The sequence below is a fragment of the Giraffa tippelskirchi genome, chromosome 9, assembly GCF_054371585.1.
Source record: "Giraffa tippelskirchi isolate mGirTip1 chromosome 9, T2T-mGirTip1v1.2.pri, whole genome shotgun sequence".
NCBI lineage: Eukaryota > Metazoa > Chordata > Mammalia > Artiodactyla > Giraffidae > Giraffa > Giraffa tippelskirchi.
Window position 1 is genome coordinate 32,882,496 of NC_137283.1, and position 19,070 is coordinate 32,901,565.

At 42.5% G+C, this 19,070-nt stretch overlaps 1 protein-coding gene and 1 long non-coding RNA gene across 8 annotated transcripts in view; one reads left to right on the top strand and one right to left on the bottom strand.

Annotated features, from left to right (window-relative positions):
- Window positions 1–19,070, top strand: part of SUCLG2 (succinate-CoA ligase GDP-forming subunit beta) — a 626,520-nt gene that overhangs the window by 396,802 nt on the left and 210,648 nt on the right. For all 7 annotated transcript variants that reach the window (XR_014064918.1, XR_014064922.1, XR_014064917.1 and 4 more), the window contains exon 11: window positions 3,790–4,159. The gene's annotated coding sequence lies outside the window, so the exon portion shown is untranslated. The remainder of the gene's footprint in view (window positions 1–3,789; window positions 4,160–19,070) is intronic.
- Window positions 9,650–18,656, bottom strand: LOC145520940 (uncharacterized). Its single transcript, XR_014064935.1, has 5 exons — window positions 18,524–18,656; window positions 16,405–16,518; window positions 13,304–13,387; window positions 12,788–12,927; window positions 9,650–12,657 (listed from the first exon to the last, which is right to left on the bottom strand). It is a non-coding gene; the product is annotated as an uncharacterized LOC145520940 (long non-coding RNA).

Consider the following 19,070-nt stretch of genomic DNA (forward strand, 5'->3'; position numbering starts at 1 on the left):
AGAAACTGAAAATACACTTTCATATGGGGGGCAAAGGGAGTGATGGAAAAAGGAGGTTGGGGAGACAGAACCTAATCAATGCCTGTGACTTAAAAAAATTTGTTTTACTTTATTTATTTGGCTGCATTGGGTGTTAGTTGTCACACAGGATCTTCATTGTATCGTGCCAGCTCTTTTGTTGTGGTGCACCGAATCTCTGGTTGTGGCACGGGGGCTCCACAGCATGCAGGCTCAGTAGTTGCAGCACACGGGCTTAGTTTCTCCTCAGCATATGTGGGATCTTAGTTCTCCAACAAGGGATTGAACCCACATCCCCTGCATTACAAGACAGATTCTTAACCACTGGATCACCAGAGAAGTCCCTGTGACTTTTATTAATGGTTCAAAGGAAACTGTTGTCAAAATTAAGCTAAGCACTGCTCAAAGTAGAAAAAACCAGTTACTCTCCTCTGTCTTCGAGCAGCCCAAAACACAAAGAGAATTGAAAAATAAAGTTAGGGGTTGGGGGAGAGGGGAAAGGTACCTGTATACAGGCTTACGTGGAAGACACTCTTCTTAGTTACAATTTTCTGAGACATTTAAGAGCTAAGACTGAGACTCTAAGATCTTTGCATTTCCAGGTCTTTTTAATATGTTTCTGTTTTCTTCAGGGCATCAAAAAGGAAATGCCTAGGATACTTAACATTTCACGACAGAAAGAGAATCCATTTTCACTGTGAATCCGCCTGCAATGCGGGAGACCTGGGTTCAATTCCTGGGTTGGGAAGATCCCCTGGAGAAGGGAAAGGCTACCCACTCCAGTGTCCTGGCCTGGAGAATTCCATGGACTATATAGTCCATGGGGTTGCAAAGAGTCAGACACAACTGAGCACCTTTCACTTCACTTCACTTCTTTGGAATGGAAGTGATTCTGGCTTCATTCTTTATCTGGGGGTCCCTCCAGCATACTCGCTTCCAGTGACTCCAGAGTTTAATCACAAGGGGACTCTTAGCAAGAGAAAGAGGCCAAGAGAATAAGTGAGCATCTAGGCTAGTACTTCTCTTCCCCAGAGAGTACTGAAACATTCGCTTCTCTGGGCATTTCTCTATGCCTGTGATGTGGCAATAGTGCTATTTTGTTTTTATTTTCTCTTGGATCTCAGTTTGCAGACTTGCATCTTTCTAAACACCAGTAACTATTTATTCATAAGCCTCAAGCAACTGGGGTTTGTATGTGGAGGTAAGTGGAATTGGTGCTGAACACATAAACTGATTTGTACCTGCAACTTACATTTATTCTCTGGGTACATTTGATGCTAATATTGTGACTGCACTGCCATGCTGAAGATTAATTATGTAAACATTTTCGTTGACTTTGTGAGTGGCCATGTTGATTGTTTTACTTGATTTTCTAAACTTGGTGCTTAATAGCAAGATGGAAAACATTTCTTGGTTTTGCTCAGCATCTTCATAGATTAACTGCCCCAGACCAATCTTACCTAATAAGCACTTGGGGAAAGGTTTATGCTAGCTTGAGTGTGAGGGAAGAAATAGAAGTTTGCTCAGTTCTTGAAATTTTGCAAACATCTGTATTTGAGCAGGATTCCCCAGAATAAAATAAACATTGAGCTTCTAAAGTGAATATGAAGTGAATATAAACGTGCTTCACACGAATAAGAAATGGCAATTTGTATCAGTCTTTATGCTTAACCAGTATTAGCCTAGACCCCAGACATCTTGAGCTGGTGAAAGCTAGTCTCAGCGGCTCTATTTTTCTTCTTTGTAAAACAGGGATGAATGTAGTAGTGGCCCAGTGGACTACTCACACAGGCATTCCTGACTATGTGCTAGAGATGCAGTGTAGGGGCCCAGTTCAAGTCATATAAAATCAGAAACACTGATAGAGCCTGTGTATATCCAGGTATGGTTTAGAAGGCACTTTACTCTCCCTTGAGATTGTAGAAAAATCCTAAGGGACTTACACGGACCCAGCAGCTCTCACCAGAGTGGCCTCTAATTGTCAGCATGTCATGGTCACTACTATAGGACTCATTGTCCAGGCCCATGTGTGCGCTTAAAGACGGCAGCTCAGGTTCTTCCCCAAAGGACTGGCACAGGAGCTCTTTGACAAGGTTCCAAAAACCCCAGGGCCAGAAATCTCAGGACTTTGGCATCCACAGCTGCTTCCCAGAAGTCTTGTTCTTAGGAGTAGAGGTGAGCCCCCAGGCCCCCTCGAAATCTCCATCACTACTGTGTTTAAATGAGCCCCAGCCTACCTCCCTGAGCATCCTCACCCACATAAATCATATATCTAGGTTGGGTGGTAACTGCTGTTTTCATTTCTGAAAAACAAGCACAGACTTAATGAACTCCTACAGCAAGAAAGCCCAAATTTGGCAAACAAAGTCTTATAACCTTTGTGCACTGGGCCTAAAGAAAAATAGTCCTCGTTTTTCCAAGTCCCATAGGTGCGCCAAAAGAAAGTGCAATTTACTGTTTTCAGAAATGTTCCTGCCTCACTCGTATTTGAATTCACTTTCCTATGATGAGAACAGTGTAGGAGAAACCACAGGAATACTCCAGTATCTGAGAGTTATCATCTGCAGGGAGCAGTTCCTTCCCAGTGCCTTGAGGAAGCTAGGAGAGGAGCCTTTCTGGAGACTTCAAGATGAAGCAGCTGTGCAGAAAGGGATGCTTTATACCCATTTAGTTGAGGGATGATGCTGGGAGGAACTGGGGAAACAAGTGCCTGACCTGCCTCTCTCTTATGCCTCCACTCTCACACTGGAACCCAGAAAAGGGACCCACTGGCATGGTCCAAGCTGGGTGACCTCAGAATGGGTGCAGAGATGGCTGGAGATGGTACGAGGGGGGAAATGAGAGATACATAACATACTTCTTTCCACTTTGGCCTTTTTTCATTTCAGTTGACATTCATTGAGTACTAACCATGGGCGTTAACTATACCAGGCATTTCATATCCATTATCGAGTTTAACCCTCAAAGCAGAGCTGTGGGATAGACAAGATTGTTTTAGAGGTGAGAAATTAGAGGCATTTGGCTTGAAAGGTCATTTCATAATCAGGGCACTCACTTTATCTATGAAACAAGCGGACCAAACAGCAATACTTTAGCTTCTGTTTGCCAGTGAAATGGCTGATCCTCTAGGTCTACACTCGGAATTGGTGAAAGTGAGGTCGCTCAGTCGTGTCCAACTCTTTGCGATCCCATGGGCTGTAGCCTACCAGGCTCCTCCGTTCATGGGATTTTCCAGACGAGTACTGGAGTGGGTTACATTATTTTTTTTCATTAGCTGTCATTACAGGAGCTCAAAGCTACCAGTCAGGGACACTTCACTTTCTTTAGCCCTTATTTATTTTACTTATATATTTACTTCTTGTAAACTTTTTTTTCAGGGTATAACATGCATGCAGAAAATACTCATATATAAGTGCATGGCCCAGTGAAATTTCATAAAGTCGTTCAGTGTGTAACAGCATCCAGACAAAGAAATGGAACACCCCCAATCCTAGGAGTATGCGCCCTCTTCTAGTACCTGGCTCCCACCCCGCTGTTCTGATTTCTAATCACTGTACATTACCATTGTCTTTAGTATTCATTGGGATGTGACAAGGAAATGAATATACTTATTTTATACTTAGTGCAGATTTGCTAATATTAATTGTGCTAGATCAGGGTTCACAAACTATGACCTACAGGCCAAATACAGCCCACCATCTATAAAGTTGTATCGGAACAAAACCAATATCCCCACCTTGGCATAACACTGGTTTTGTGTTACCCTGACAGGGACAATATGGATTCTCTGAAATTATGCTGGATGTGTGTATGAGCAAACTTCCAAGAATCATTGTCAAACATCCCACATCCCTGATGCCAGGGGAGCTAATCCAGAAGACCGCAGCTGAGTCGCTGTGCAAAGCTGCCTCCCAGCATTATTGCCGATGTCTGCTTAATAACCGGAAGGTGCCTTGTCTGTTCACCTTTAACCTGGAGGCCCAGACATGCCTTTCCTTCACTATCCAGTGACCTCTCCTGCCTCTCCTCTCGTGACTGTGAATTCTTTGTTCTTGTGAACCTGGCTGCCGCGTGTGATTCTGACTGAAGACAAAGAGGAGCCCTAGGCTAGAGCGGCCCATGCAACCTTCCAGGGAGTACGGTAGGTTCACATTTAATATAGTTGGGAAAGAGTTTATTTCTTTTTTGCCTCTGGGGAGTTTGCAGAGAGTGAATATTTGGGTTTGTAAGGGAAGGAGGAAACCTTCAGTGACTTTTCACCCGTCTGGTCCAGAATTGCACGATAGTAGATGTATGGGGGAATCACAGCTGGGCCTTCAGTGAGGGCAGAGGCGCTGCCTTAAAGGGGTTCAGCCTCTAGGCCAGCCAGGGGCTAACTTTTGGGTTTTGTGCTTTGATTAGTTGGAACATTCTTCTTTTCCTTCATTATATTCTTTTAAATATTTTATTGAAGAGAAAGATATCCTACCCAAGTCGGTATTTCAGTTCCCATGCGTTGGGTGTGCAGCTCTGAGAGGTTCACATTTAGCACTGATTATTGGAACAGACATCTTCAAACCTTCCCTAATCATAGACTGGTACCCGTTTGAGCTTTGCATGGTCTCAGCGCATCTGTAGGAGCAGAACATGGCTTTGCCCTTCTGAGCTGCCTGCTGAAAGAGAAAACTTGGAAAAGTTTTCTTGGATTTTTGTCTCTCCCTGAACAAGAAGTCTCAGAGAAACTGTCAAGAGAGGAAGAAATTTATAGACTTCTTTATAGAAATTTAGTTTACAGAAACTAAGGTTTCTTTCAACCAGGGTGACAAAACCTCCAGGCAAACTTCCACACACAGTACTCCAGCCCATGTCAGACATCGAGTCAATCAGTGCACCCCTTTCTGCTGAGCTTAGACAAGGCCTCAGACTCATTCTTAACACTGTATTTCTGGTAACTACTATCAGGAAATAAAGCACAAACTCAAACAGGTTTGCCATTCCTAATTTAAGTAATAACTGAGTAGAAAGCATACTGTGAATAATAACGAGGATAATAGATAACATGTACTGAGAATTTGTTACTATTGTGCGAGACATTATTCTATATGCTTAACATGGATTCAATCATTTAATGTAAACTACATAATTACAAAGTTTGTTTGGATTATTGTTGCATCATCAGTGCCTACATGAGTCTCTGAAACGTAGTAGGTACTTAGTAAATCCTTGTTGTTTAAATGAATTCTAAAAATAATAGCTATTATTCTCATATTACAGATGAGCAGGCTGAGTTTAAGTAACTCTCCTAAGCTAATTAGGGCAAAAGCCACAATTTGACATTGCTTCAGTAATTTATTCAGACTTTTAACCACATTGCTCTACTGCCTCTCACAGCAGCTGTCTGTGACCTCCGCTCTTGTTTATTAATATTTGTTAATATCCAGTATATTGGTTGTTCAGTCTCAGTGGTTCTTTGCATTCTTCTTGTTTCAATCCCTTTTAATATTTTAGAGAGTTATTTTTCTCTGAAAATAAAGGGAAAACTAGGAATTGACATCCAAATGTCTATGAGATTTAGCAAAAAGACTAGTGAGGCAAGCAGGTCGGGTGGAGACACAGGGCTGTGGATAGCCCACGCCCTCTGGGCAGCCACTACTCAGCCCCAGCAATTACAGCTGTAGGGAATCAAAGCCAGTATTGCCAAATCTTCCCAGTTTTCAGTAGAACTAGGAAATCTCAACTTGCGTATGAAAACATCCAGTGAAAATGTCAATCTGAAAAAGCCCACATATAAAATGCTGACAAGCAAGGCAATTTAAAAAACAAAATAAATAAAACACCGCAAGTCTAAATTTCTCTGTGGGCTAAATCTAGCCCATGTATCTATAGTTTACAACCTGTGAAAGAGAATGAAATTGAACTTAGATAACTGATCTTGTTGTAATTGCTGTTGTTCAGTCACCAAGTCGTGTCTGACTCTTTGCAACCTCGTGGACTGCAGACCACCAGGCTTCCCTGTCTTTCACTATCTCCCAGAGTTTGCTCAAACTCATGTCCACTGAGCCAGCGATGCTATCTGTCTCATCCTCTGTTGCCTGCTTCTCCTCTTGCCTTCAATCTTTCCCAACATCAGGGTATTTTCCAGTGAGTCGGCTCTTCACATCAGGTGGCCCAAGTATTGGTGATTCAGCTTCAGCATTAGTCTTTTCAATGTATATTCAAAGTTGATTTCCTTTAGGACTGACTGGTTTGATCTCCTTGCAATCTGAGGGACTCTCAGGACTCTTCTCCAGCACCACAATTTGAAAGTATCGATTCTACGATGCTCAGCCTTCTTTATGGCCCAACTCTCACATCTGTACATGACTACTGGAAAAACCATAGCTTTAGCTATGTGGACCTTTTTCGGCAAAGTGATATCTCTGCTTTCTCATATCCTGTCTAGGTTTGTCACAGTTTTCCTTCCAAGGAGCAAGTGTGTTTTAATTTCATGGCGGCAGTCACTGCTCACAGTGATTCTAGAGCCCAAGGAAAGAAAATCTGTCACTGCTTCCACTTTTTCCCCATCTGTTTGCCATGAAGTGATGGGACCAGATGCCATGATCTTAGTTTTTTGAATATTGAGTTTTAAGCCAGCTTTTTCACTCTCCTCTTTCACCCTCATTAAGAGGCTCTTTAGCTTGTTCCTCCTCACTTTCTGCCATTAGAGTGGTATCGTTTGCCTTTCTGATATTGTTGATATTTCTCCCAGCAATCTTAATTTCAGCTTGTGTTTCATCCATCCTGATATTTCACATGATGTACTCTGCATATAAGTTAAATAAGCGAGGTGACAATATACAGACTTGTCGTACTCCTTTCCCAATTTTGAACCAGTCCATTGTTCCATGTCCGGTTCCAACTGTTGCTTCTTGACCCACATACAGGTTTTTCAGGAGACAGGTAAGGTGGTCTGGTATTCCCATCTCTTTAAGAATTTTCCACAGTTTGTTGTGGTCCACATAGTCAAAAACATTAGTGTAGTCAATGAAGCAGAAGTAGATGTTTTCCTGGAATTCCCTTGCTTTCTTTATGATCCAACAAATGTTGGCAATTTGATCTCTGGTTCCTCTGCCTTTTCTAAACCCAGTTTGTACATATGGAAGTTTTCAGTTCACGTACCATTGAAGCCTTGCTTGAAGGATTTTGAGCATTACCTTGCTAGCATGTGAAATGAGTGCAGTTGTGTGGTAGTTTGAACATCCTTGGCATTGCCCTTCTTTCTTCTTTGTAATTCTGTTTGGTGGTTTTTTTTTTTTTTTTTTTTTTAAGAGCATGGTGGGTATTGTTGTCACTATTTGTTACGATTTTAGAATTGGGGTTTCTGGGAACTAGAACTGCAAAAAAGTATTCAGCTCACTACTTTTGTGTAGTGCTTCATATTTTTCAGTTCACTTCTACATCCACACTTGATTCTCCTTGAAAGTCATTTTGGTGGTTCAAATTCTTGGTTGGTATTAAGCCGTAGGATTCAAGATTCATATCCTGCCCTCTCAGTTTTCAATCCACTTTTCCTCCAGCAACACAAACCCTGAGGGGGAATGACTAACCCTCAATATTCACAGTTCTTCCATGGACTATACAGTCCATGGAATTCTCCAGGCCAGGATACTGGAGTGGGTAGCTGTTCCCTTCTCTGGGGGATCTTCCCAACCCAGGGATCTAACCCAGGTCTCCCGCATAGCAGGCAGATTCCTTGCCAGCTGAGCTACCAGGGAAGCCCATAGTTCTTCCAGGCCTGTTCTTTTTCCTCTCGTATCTAATCAAGAGGTAAAACACTATGTTAAAACAGAAAGCTCGTGTCCCATCTCTGATGAATATTCAGATAGGAGAGAAAGAGGACAGTTGTTTGAGGATGTCTGTATGATTGCTAAAGCATCTTATTCTTGGCAGATCGAGATTGTTGATTTACATCTGGTCCTACCCAAACCATCTCTAATTACAAAAATCTGTGCCTAGCAAAGTCCAAAGAAATAATGTAATTGTGGCCTAATCATTGTGTACATTCCTAACCACATAGCTAATGACTGGTAGGTTTGGGGTTTCGCTCCTCCAAGTGTAGCTAACTGCCAGACGGAGATGAAATGTAGCATGTTTGCCGTTTTCCTTGGAAACCATTTTAAATTAAGCAGATTTGGAAATCATCACATGGAGGAAGATTTTTCTGATTGTTGGGTCTGTGCAGGCTTCTGGAATGTCAGTTCCATGCACAAAGGGCTCTTGGCATTTGATGCCTTTCTGCCAGGTTGTGTATTTGACAGCTGTTCTGGGGTATCTTTTCCCAGTCACTGACCTGGCCACTGTCATAAAGCCAATTAAAGTCTCAAGCAATTAATGTTATTTTCCTCAAGTGCTCCTGGAAATACTTATTTCATGTGGTACTCTGGCATGAAATCTGGGACCTTTGGAAATACAAGCACAAGAAAGCAAACAAGCTGGGCTGTGTGTGTCCTGTGCTCCATTAAGTTATGAAGAATATGAAAACAGAGCATAGTTGCTGCATGCAGAGATGTCCATGGAGCACTGTATGTCTCAGGATTCCTACAAATGGAGATACGTGCCCACTGCAAAATTCAGATAAACCCTAGCAGATGAAAGGTATGCTGAACAGCAATATATTCACATATGTTCAGCAAAGTATTTAAGAAAATTTGTGAATTGTAACACATTCAGAATGGGGCTCCATAACTAGTACTTTACACTAATTTCCCATGTAGAAGGATATTAACATGCTTGAAAAGCAAAGAAAACCCTAATAGTTTAGGAATGATTGGAGAAAAAGGGCTATTGGGACTAGACAGAGAATACTTTCAGGACAGGGAAGTTATCCTCTGGTAGGTACAGTGAACTCTCCATGAGAAAGCTTGTCTTAGTCCCTGGTGTACTTTCAGGGATTGCTTGTAACCATTGGCTGAGAAGACTGTCCCTGGAGCATTGTTGTTGTTCAGTTGCTCAGTCATGTCAGACTCTTCGCAACTCTGTGGACTTCAGCATGCCAGGCTTCCCTGTCCATTTCCATCTCCCTGAGTTTGTCCAAGTTCTTGTCCATTGAATTGATGCCATCCAACAATCTCATGCTCTGTCGCCCTCTTCTCCTTCTGCCTTTTATTTTTCCCAGCATCAGGTATTTTCCAATGAATCGGCTCTTTGCATCAGGTAGCCAAAGTATTGGAGCTTCACCCTCAACATCAGTCCTTCTAGTGAGTATTCAGGGTTGATTTCCTTTAGGATTGACTGGTTTGATCTCCTTGCTGTCCAAGGGACTCTGAAGAGTCTTCTCTAGCACCACAGTTTGAAAGCATCAATTCTTCAGCATTCTGCCTTCTTTATGGTCCAGCTGTCACTCCCTAGATCATAGGAAGTGCTTAATACAGATTTTTCAATGAGTTAAAAAGGTTAATGAATACAAGATATTTATAAAGAGATGAATACATGAAAAAAGCTGTTATATGCAATAGGTTGCTTTGTGAAATGAGATCTCTGTTATCTACTTAAGCCAGGGCTGTAAACAGATTGGCTTGTGTACCGTCACTTATATATGGATGGATATGACTTGCCCAATTCAGTGTTTTCTTTAAGTCTGGTGTTTCTAAAAATTTTTTGAGGTGATTGTGCGTTTTGTTTTTTTTTTTCTTCTCTCTGTCTCTCTGCCTGTCTCTCCTTCCCTCTCTCTCTCGCTCTGTCTCTCTCACACACACACACAGAGTACCCACCATTCTGCATTTCAGTAATTGGTGATATTTCTCCTCCCATTCCATGACATGCATGCTTTTCAGTTTTCCTTAGACCCTACTTCTCCCTGTTACTCTAGAGTCAGTTCCTTTTCACTCATTGATCTTAACCTTCCTTGCCCCTGAAGCCAGCTGAGCCTGCTGCCCTTGGCTAAAGCAGCTGTGGTGGCTCACCGCCTCCTGGTTGTGGTAACGGTTGTTCCTTTGTTAAGAAGGAGGATAGACCAGACTTTTTACTCCAGGATGCCTAGGTTCAGTGATGAATACCCATGCCTTGTTCATCAGGGTAAAAACAGCACTGGTGTGATGTCAACTAACACACAAACACTTCCTTTCAAGACAACTGATCTGTCCAAAGGAGCACTGCCTCTGTCACAAAATCCCCAGGCCAGTAGAGGTCCACAGTGCCCCAAGTGTCCTCAAGATTCAAGGTGATCAGCTAAAACTCCGTCTTCAACCATTCCATGCCTCTCTCCTTTCTCATATGCACTGGCTTTCATACAGCTGCAGACACGGATCCATCCCTCCAGGGTCAGTTCCAGGGACTGGAGGAAGTAGAGGTGGGGAACTCAGGGAAATGAGTGGTGTCACCAGTTAGTGACATCAACATCAGGAAGAGCTGGAGCTGAGCAAGTTTACAGGGAGCTGGGGGCAGGGACTTGTTTGAATTTAGAGGTTGCCATGGTTGTACTAAATGCTAATCGCTTTTCATCACACTGGCTAACGGGTGTAGAATTTTTGGCTCAAGTTCCTTTCAGCTATTCCTGGCCAGCTCTTAAGACAGCTGCAGAGTTCCAGCTCCAGCTGTGCCCTTTCCTCTTTGCTCCCTTTAAAGAACATGAATTATCCTTAGATGTGGTAGCCTAAAATGTAGGCAGTGATTCACAGGAGAGCTGGAGACACAGCATCTCAAACCACCTGCTTAGGATTCAAGGTCCAGTTGTTGACAGCACACCTAGTCACGTCAAATTGGTGCTACAACATTGCACATAAGTGCCTTTGGTATCTTAAAGATGCTGTATAACCATATCGGGAAAGGTCAAACTCATTATTACTCATTGGAGAATGGGAGACTGAACTTTTGAGGTTAGATCTAATCTATGTTCACCTAACACATGCTAAATAAATACCAGCAAGGCTGGAGGGCGTGTTGGCCTGCAGTCACGCTGTCAGAAGTTTTGTGTTTCCACTATCGCTCAGGTGCCATAAGCCAGTGGCAGGATGGTGTCCTTGGACCACACATGTTTGGTCCCAGAGTCAGTGTCCAATATGTCCGGCCATCGAGGCAGATGGCAAGCAGGACATTGTTTCTGAACTTTTCGAAAATATGCCAGTTGAGAGTCCAGCTGGGGAAATGCCTGAAATTGGAAAATAATGTAATAGAATATTTGATTTGCCACCAAAGACCTGAGCTGGGAAGACTGCCACATTGAAATGAGAGGACAGCTTGGCTGACTTCGATCTTTCAGCTCTACTTAGTTACTGTCTATTGGTGGGCTGTGTCTTGAACTCCCTGTGGGGCCCCAAAGTGCCCATTTTGCCTCTCTCTCCCCCAAACAGTGCACATGCACAGGCACACATTCCAGATGAAGTCTGGAGCAACATTCACAAACAAGTAGCAGCAACCTAAGAACAAAGGTCAAGGCCAGTGGTCCCTGAATGATTCTGCAAAGGACCTGTAGGTGGCTATCAGAGTGGATAACTAGGTAAACAAGATGTCATTTCCACTTAACTCAATTTGCTTTTTCTCCATGCTGCCAGCTACTGGCTGGCCCTCTCTGAGGCCAAGTTGTTTTTTTTTTATGATTTACCAGCCTTTCTGAATCCAAATACCTCCATCCTCCAAGGCTAGCCTCACTGAGCCACTAACTTAAAAGGGTCCATTCACAACCTAGTTCTCAGGGTAGAGAATCTTATCATTCCTCCTCTCCCCAGTATTCGCTGAACTTCTCAGTATGCACCTTACCTATGGAAAGCTGCTTACTTCAAATACCTGCAAATCTCTTTTCCCTGCTTGGTTAAGGGAGTACCCTTGGCAAATTTGAAATGCTTGAGCATTACTAGTTCTAGAAGCAGCCTTCAGCCAATATCAGATGGGGTGGTTGTTGTTCAGTCACTCAGTCATGTCTGAATCTTTGCAACCCCATGGATTGTATCATGCCAGGCTTCCCTGTCTTTCACCATCTCCCGGAGTTTGCTCAAACGCATGTCCGTTGAGTCGGTGATGACATCCAACCATCTCATCCTCTGTCATCCCCTTCTCTTCCTGCCTTCAATCTTTCCCACCATCAGGGCCTTTTTCTGCAGGTTGGCTCTTTGCATCAGGTGGCCAAAGAATTGGAGCTTCAGCTTTAGCATCAGTCCTTCCAGTGAATATTCAGAGTTGACTTCCTTTAAGGCTGACTGGTTTGATCTCCTGACTGTGTAAGAGACTTTAAAGAGTCTTCTCCAGCAACACAGTTCGAAGACATCAATTCTTTGGTGCTCAGCCTTTTTTATTGTCCAGCTTTCATGTCCATACATGACTACTGGAAAAACCACAGCTTTGACTATACAGATCTCTGTAGTCAAAGTAATGTCTCTGCTTTTTAATATGCTGTCTAGATTTGTCATTGCTTTTCTTCCAAGGAACAAGCTCTTTTAATTTCATGGCTGCAGTCAACATCCACAGTGATTTTGGAGACCAAGAAGATAAAGTCTGTCACTGTTTCCTTTGTTTCCCCATCTGTTTGTCATATCTCCTAGTTTATAATTTTTTACATTAAAATTTTTCTTTTGAATTAGGTAGTAATATTTTTCTATCTTCAACTGGTCCCTTATTTGAAAGAGCCCAGAATTAAGAACATATTTCAGTTTCATTTGGCCTCCGGCAGTGAGATGCATTGAATGGCTCCTTCAAATTGGAAGGAAAAAAGAAAAAAAAAAGTTTGGTTCACTTTTTGAAACCCTGAACTGATTTCATAACCCCGTGTCATATGAGGAGTCCATGACCGATCCACATTTCCCAGGCTTTGCAACTCTACCTCTCAGTGACAAAGGTGGTTAAAAATTGATACTGTCGCTCCAAAGAGCGGATTTCATTTTTCTCCCAGCTCTGGTTTGCTTCAAGGTTGAGGAAATTGTTGGGATGGATAGAAAAAGATCCAAAGCAGCATCTTAGCTCCTGGGATTTGGATAAATAGAAAAGTGTTCATAGCAAACTTAGTTAGAAATGTGGTGGCATTTTGTGCCCCAAGACTGCATCTTAGAGCTAGTGGGATGTAGAGTGGATAGTTTGGGGGTATCGGGCCTCTGAAACACCTGCATTATTCCCTCTTGTTTATTTGTGAAGGAAGCAATGCTGCCCAGGGTTTATACATGCAGATTTTAAAGGCTGTCTGCCTAGTAAAATGCCGACACAGCTACTTTTTTGTGTGCTCTTAGTCAAATTACTTCACATGCCTCAATATCCTCATCTGTAAAATGGGGGCAGTAATAGAACCTATATCATAAAAGGCAGTTGTGAGGATTAAATGAGTTAGTACGGAGGAAGTGCTTACATGACTACCTGGTGCCTCTTCTGGGCTGTTTCAGCTGCTATGACACGATGGTGGTGATAGTGATGATGATAATGATGGTAAATGCTAGAAAGAGATAAAGGTGAAGAAGAAATGACATGAGCACTTACTAAATACTGTGCTTGCAAAATCTCATTTAATCCTATAAAATAAGATGGTTTGCTTTACAGATGAGGAAGCTGAGGCTTAAACAGGTTAAACTCCAGATCAAGGTTAGCCAACGGCAGATCCCATTAGGGTTAGGGATTTCTCATGTCTCCCTGGCACTGGATAGTTACAGTGGTTCCATTTCACAGCTCTTCTTCTACTCCCTGCCTGTCTTTCCACACCAAGCTCCGGCAAGTTTTGAGAGCAGAGAGTCCCTGATGGTGATCACTCCCACCTCAGGACCTCGCTCTGTGCTGGTCCCTTTGCTTGGGAAGTTCCTTCTCCTCCTCCTCACCTAATTAATTTCTCATCAAGTTCTTTCCCAGATGACACTGTTTACGATGATAGAATTTGTTAGGGTGTCTCCTTCCCAATCCTGGTCCCTGGTATGAGCTGGTCTCCCTGATAGAAGGCTTCCCTTTTCCTAATTCTTACGTTTACTCTTGACACGGCAAGTCCACAGGGCAAATACGCTGGAGACAGAGCCTTTTCCTAGTGCACATTACATTTCCATATGTCATGGCTGTGTCCTAACTTCTTGCCTCAGTCTATCCCCCATTATGAGGTCTTGTAGCACTGCTGACCTTGCCTTTAGAGTGTGTATCACTGTTGTAACTTTTCTAATTTTTTATTGTTAAAAAATCCAGGCACATATAGAAATTGAAAGACAAGATGGTGTTTACATTAAAGACTTAGGTTGCACTATTGTTAATATTTTCAATTTGCTTTTCCTGTCTATATGCCTGTTTACCTTTCATTAAAATTTTGTCTAAGTAGAACAAGCAGAGGAAAAAGTGCACTAATTCTAAGAGTGTAGTCTGATTAATGTTTGCAAAGTGAAGGCACCTGTTTACAGGGCACTGCTCTGACCCCCACTCTGAATGCGCCTCTGGTCCACTCTCATTTCAGGCCTCTCTTGGTCCTCTTTTCCAGGTCTAGGAAAAGAGGCATGTGGTCTTTCCACATGCCTCTAGGCCTAGCTGGTAGTCTAGGGGTTGCTGTTTACTGAAGATGAGAGCAGGGCTTGGACATATGGCCTGGGGTGTCTGAACTCCTTTTGAAAGGTCCCACTAACAGTGTGGAATAGAGTCATTCTGAGAGCCTTCAATTGTTCTCCTGTTCCAGGCCCCACAGATGTTACAGGTAGGCCTACTTCTTGAACTCTCAGCATTTAGGGGACATCATATTCCACTTCATTCATTCTGTTACTCATTCTTCTATCCATTCAGCAAATACTTACTGACCACAAGCTGCACGAAGCAGTGAGGCCCAGATAGGTTATACAACAAACAGCTATATGCATCACGGGCAGAAGTGACATGCAAGTCTAGGCAGTCTGACTTCAGATCCGCACTGACTACAATGCTATTGTTGTAGAATACTGAGCCACAGACAGTGAGAAATGTGGGTAAAAAAATAATGCATTGTTTCATTCTCTCTTCCATACCTCAACCTGTGCAACTTTCACCACTGCTCAAACTGTTCACAAGCAGAGAGACTAGGTATACACATAGGAAAATCCACATGGAGAACAATATTCAGCTCAGATGCTATGTGAGCACACACACAATAAGAACCACCAGAGACCAGAATTCAGGGCAGGGAGGCTAGGGGATCTGAAGAGAAGGGACTTTGATGGAATTTGAAAGGAGGTAAGGACGCAGAGCAACAGAGAAAAGCAAGGAGTATCAACTCTCCCGGGCAGTCTGACACCTCCTGATGACTCAGTTCAGCTCAGAAGATAAATACAGTCTATATTAGACTCCTCTACCTTTGTCCTCAATGATTACTGAGCCCTGCATGCTCCCTTTCCCCTTCTTATTTAGCCCCTTAAGTACCAAGTAAGGAACTTTTTGCAATGTTTCCTTAAGGGGAAATTTAGGAAAGAATAAGTGCCTTTCCTGGGCTTTCAACTATTGCCTTCAACCACTAGCCTCCTAAATCCTCTACTACTCATTGTATATGGGCTTCCTGGTGACTTAGTGGTAAAGAATCTGCCTGCCAGTGAAGGAGATGCAGAAGACTTGGGTTCAATCCCTGGGTCGGGAAGATCCTCTGGAGAAGGGAATGGCTCCCCACTGCAGTATTCTTCCCTGGAGAATTCTATGGACAGAGGGCCCTGGTGGGCTACAGTCCATAGGGTCACAAAAGAGCTGAAGATGACTTAGTTGAATATGTTGTTGTTTAGACTTAGTGACTAAACAGCAACAACTCGGTCTATATACAGAGCAAGATTTGCAGCCTTATCTGTGACCTCTTTGAATAAACATTTTTACCATCTTTGGGGATTGATTCCTCAATTGATCGCCCTTCCATCAGCTGGGGTGGTGAAGCAGGTAGACACTTGGAAAGATTTGCTCTGGCCCAAGTGTGAGTCTGAAATGTTATCATCAGAGCCCATACAAATGGGACCTCACAGCCCACATCTCTTGCCCAGTCCCAGTTGTTAATGGAAAAATCATTCTTTGCAAACAGCTGTCAGGGAACAAAATGTTGAAAACCATACCAAATTGTAGTCATCCTTCATCATTCTCCTCCAGTAAGTCAATGAGAACAAACTAATTACTGAGCATATACTTTAAAATCTTTCCTAGCTGTGTAATTTTTCCACAGGAGCCAGCAGTAGATGCTGCAGGTGTCCCACCCATATTCACTTGCTTGTACACCTTGCACACTTACCTCCAAGTCTTCCCACTCCTTGCACCCGCTTTTCTTCCCCTTTGGGATTTCTCTGCCCACCACACAGCAGGCTGGGAATGCATTCTCCCTCCCAGAAGTCCTCAATGAGTTGCTGATGGGAGTTGATGTACGGATACCCCAACACTGCATCCTCAGGTGGGATGACCCTGAATTATAGAGTCTACACTGACCCCCAGAGTTTTCCCAGAGGGTTAGTAGCTTCACTTCCCCAGGCTGATAACAGTGTGACAACATACCCTTTATTGTCTTCTGTCCCTTCCCTGTCTCACTTCCACATCCTCTACGGTGGTTCCTAGAATCGCCTCTCAGGAAAATAACTTGCACTCAAATCCATGTCTCAGGGTCTAGATCTGGGGAATCCCAAACCAGGAGTCTTTGTTCAGCTTTTTATGTTACAAAAACCAGGCGCTGTAACTTAAACAAGATCCTCTTACATAGGAAAAAGAGCAATGACACAGTTTGACCCTTAAGCAAATGTTAGGGAATTCTGCTTGCTTTAATTTGGAACTAATTGCCCATAAATTTATTTAGATTATGTCCAAGTCAGGGCCCCTTTCGTTCTAAGTAGTACAAAAACCACTTAAGCTAGATTACATTTTTGAAAGGATGGGTGAGGGGCTTTATTCTAAAGACCCTGTGGTGTCTCTCAAGACCAGAAATGCACCTGAGGCAAAGGGACAGATTGGAACTAGGGAGTGAACAGCTGTCTTGCTCTTCCCCTGGGGCTGCAAGTTCTCTTATTTTTACTTCATTTACAGCTGCTGCTTCTCTTTCTGTAGAGTAGCTTGTCCCACCCCACTGTATCAATGAACAAAACTTTTGAGTTTTCCTATTGTCTGTTCTACCATAAAGTCAATTCAGAATTCCAGGGAGAGAGCCCTGATTAGTTCACCTTGAGTCATATGTCATCAGAGGTATTGAGTGGACTGGGTTGGGGGATGGGGTGATAACACATAACTTGCTGGATTGTATGCCTCTGGGGGGCTCAAAGAAGAGGCCTGAGGCCTGGGCATACCCCCAAAGGAGTATTACACAAGCTTGGAAGCAGAGAAGGATAAGAAAAAAGAATTTTTAATTAGCAAACTATGATTTTCTGCATTTGGTCATCACTTATTTGGACATTTGAAAAAATACTGTCTGGTTCCAAGAGGGCAAGTTTGTGCATAGAGTATGCAGCACAAAAATGCCCCTATTCATTAATACCACACCAAAAGTCATTCAACTGAAAAATGTTCTTATGATCAGCAAGCTGAAAAAATTTTTTTTCTAAAGTGCCTTCACTCGGAAAAAGGAGTGAAGTCTGTACATCGCTTCTCATTGCATCCTCAACAATTCCATTTCCAGTGTGTAGTACCGTGTAGACAGGACAGGAACGCTGGCCCACAGCGGGTGACCTTAGGAGCTAAGCTTTCTGTGTTAATTATTTTCTACTTCAAGGAGACCTGAATTTGAGTGCCAGCTCTGCCAATTTTTAGCTATTTAATCTCTGAAAACCTTTTATTCCTCCTCTGTAAGATAGGATTATTAATTTGATAAAGTATTAATTGATAAACTGCCTGGCACATCAGGAGGGGTATAGGAGTACAATAAATGTTATCTATCATTGTTGTCATTGTTACTAAATCCACTGTCCACATAACTTTTCTCATTAAAATATAGCATTTCTAATCAAGAGGGCAATGGAAATTTTGGGGAGTCAGTGAAATGGTAGAAACAATGAGTTCCAGAGACTTTCAGCCTCAGTCACATTCAAGTTCTGACGTTTATTATCTGTATGTGTTAACTTCTCTCTGCCTCAATTTTCTGATTTATGAACTGAGGGTTTATCGTCACAGTAACTACTTCTTATGGTTATACTTAGCATTAGATGAGATATAAGTGCTTAAGATAATGCCTGGTGCATAGTAAGTACTCAGTGCATGAAAGCTGGAATAATATTAATACAAGTCATAGCTGTAGGAAGTGTTCTTGTTGGAAATATGCTTTTTAGTCTGCAAGTAAGATGAAGTGGGGGGATCTTTATAGAAATGTACATAGATGCTCATAATTCACACATGATCTGTCACTGGCCCTATTTCCATTGAAAGGCTATCCCAATAGAATTAGATTAATATCCCAGTTATTAGTGTTGAAACTTAGTGTCAAAAATCGTATTTCTGCCTCAAGGCAAAAATAAGCCTGCTCTGTATATGAGGCCATTGGGCATAGACAAGATTTGCTTTTTCAGTATAAAATATTCTAGAGCAACAGATTCATGAATATATATATATTTCAGCCCAAGTTTACTGGTAAGTAAGAGAAACTCATTCAGGTCTATTTCTGTGCATTAGGCAAGCCACCACTTTAAATACTAACCTGTCTGCTTTTCTGAATTGAATTCACATTTACTTCTGTGACTCTGATATACTGCTGTCCTTCGTTACAAACTCTCAACTCCATTGCCATCATCACATCTATAGCACTGACCCTGGGTGCAGAACTGTGGGCTGGTCACTGTACAGTTACCTGGACCTCTGTTCTTCATGTGATTGTGATGCACACTCAGGTTGGAGGACCCCAGGGGTAGTGGGCATGAGTTCAACTTTGGATTCAGTCCACTGGGTTTGGAATCCCAATCCTACATCTCTTTAGCTGTGTCGACTTAGTGATTTCATTACCATACTGCTGTCTCTTCATTTATGATACAGGCTAGTAATAGTTCCTCCTTCATTAGATGGTTGTGACATTTAAATGAGATAATAAATGTAAAGCATTTAGGCTAGTATCTAGCACCTAATAAGCACTCAAAAAAAAGTCTGTTGTCATGACTGTAAGTCTCATTTCATAGATGAGGAAATTGAAAATAAGAGGATGAGGGGGGTAAGAGGGTTTCATGGACTGACCTGACATTTAAATCAGGGCT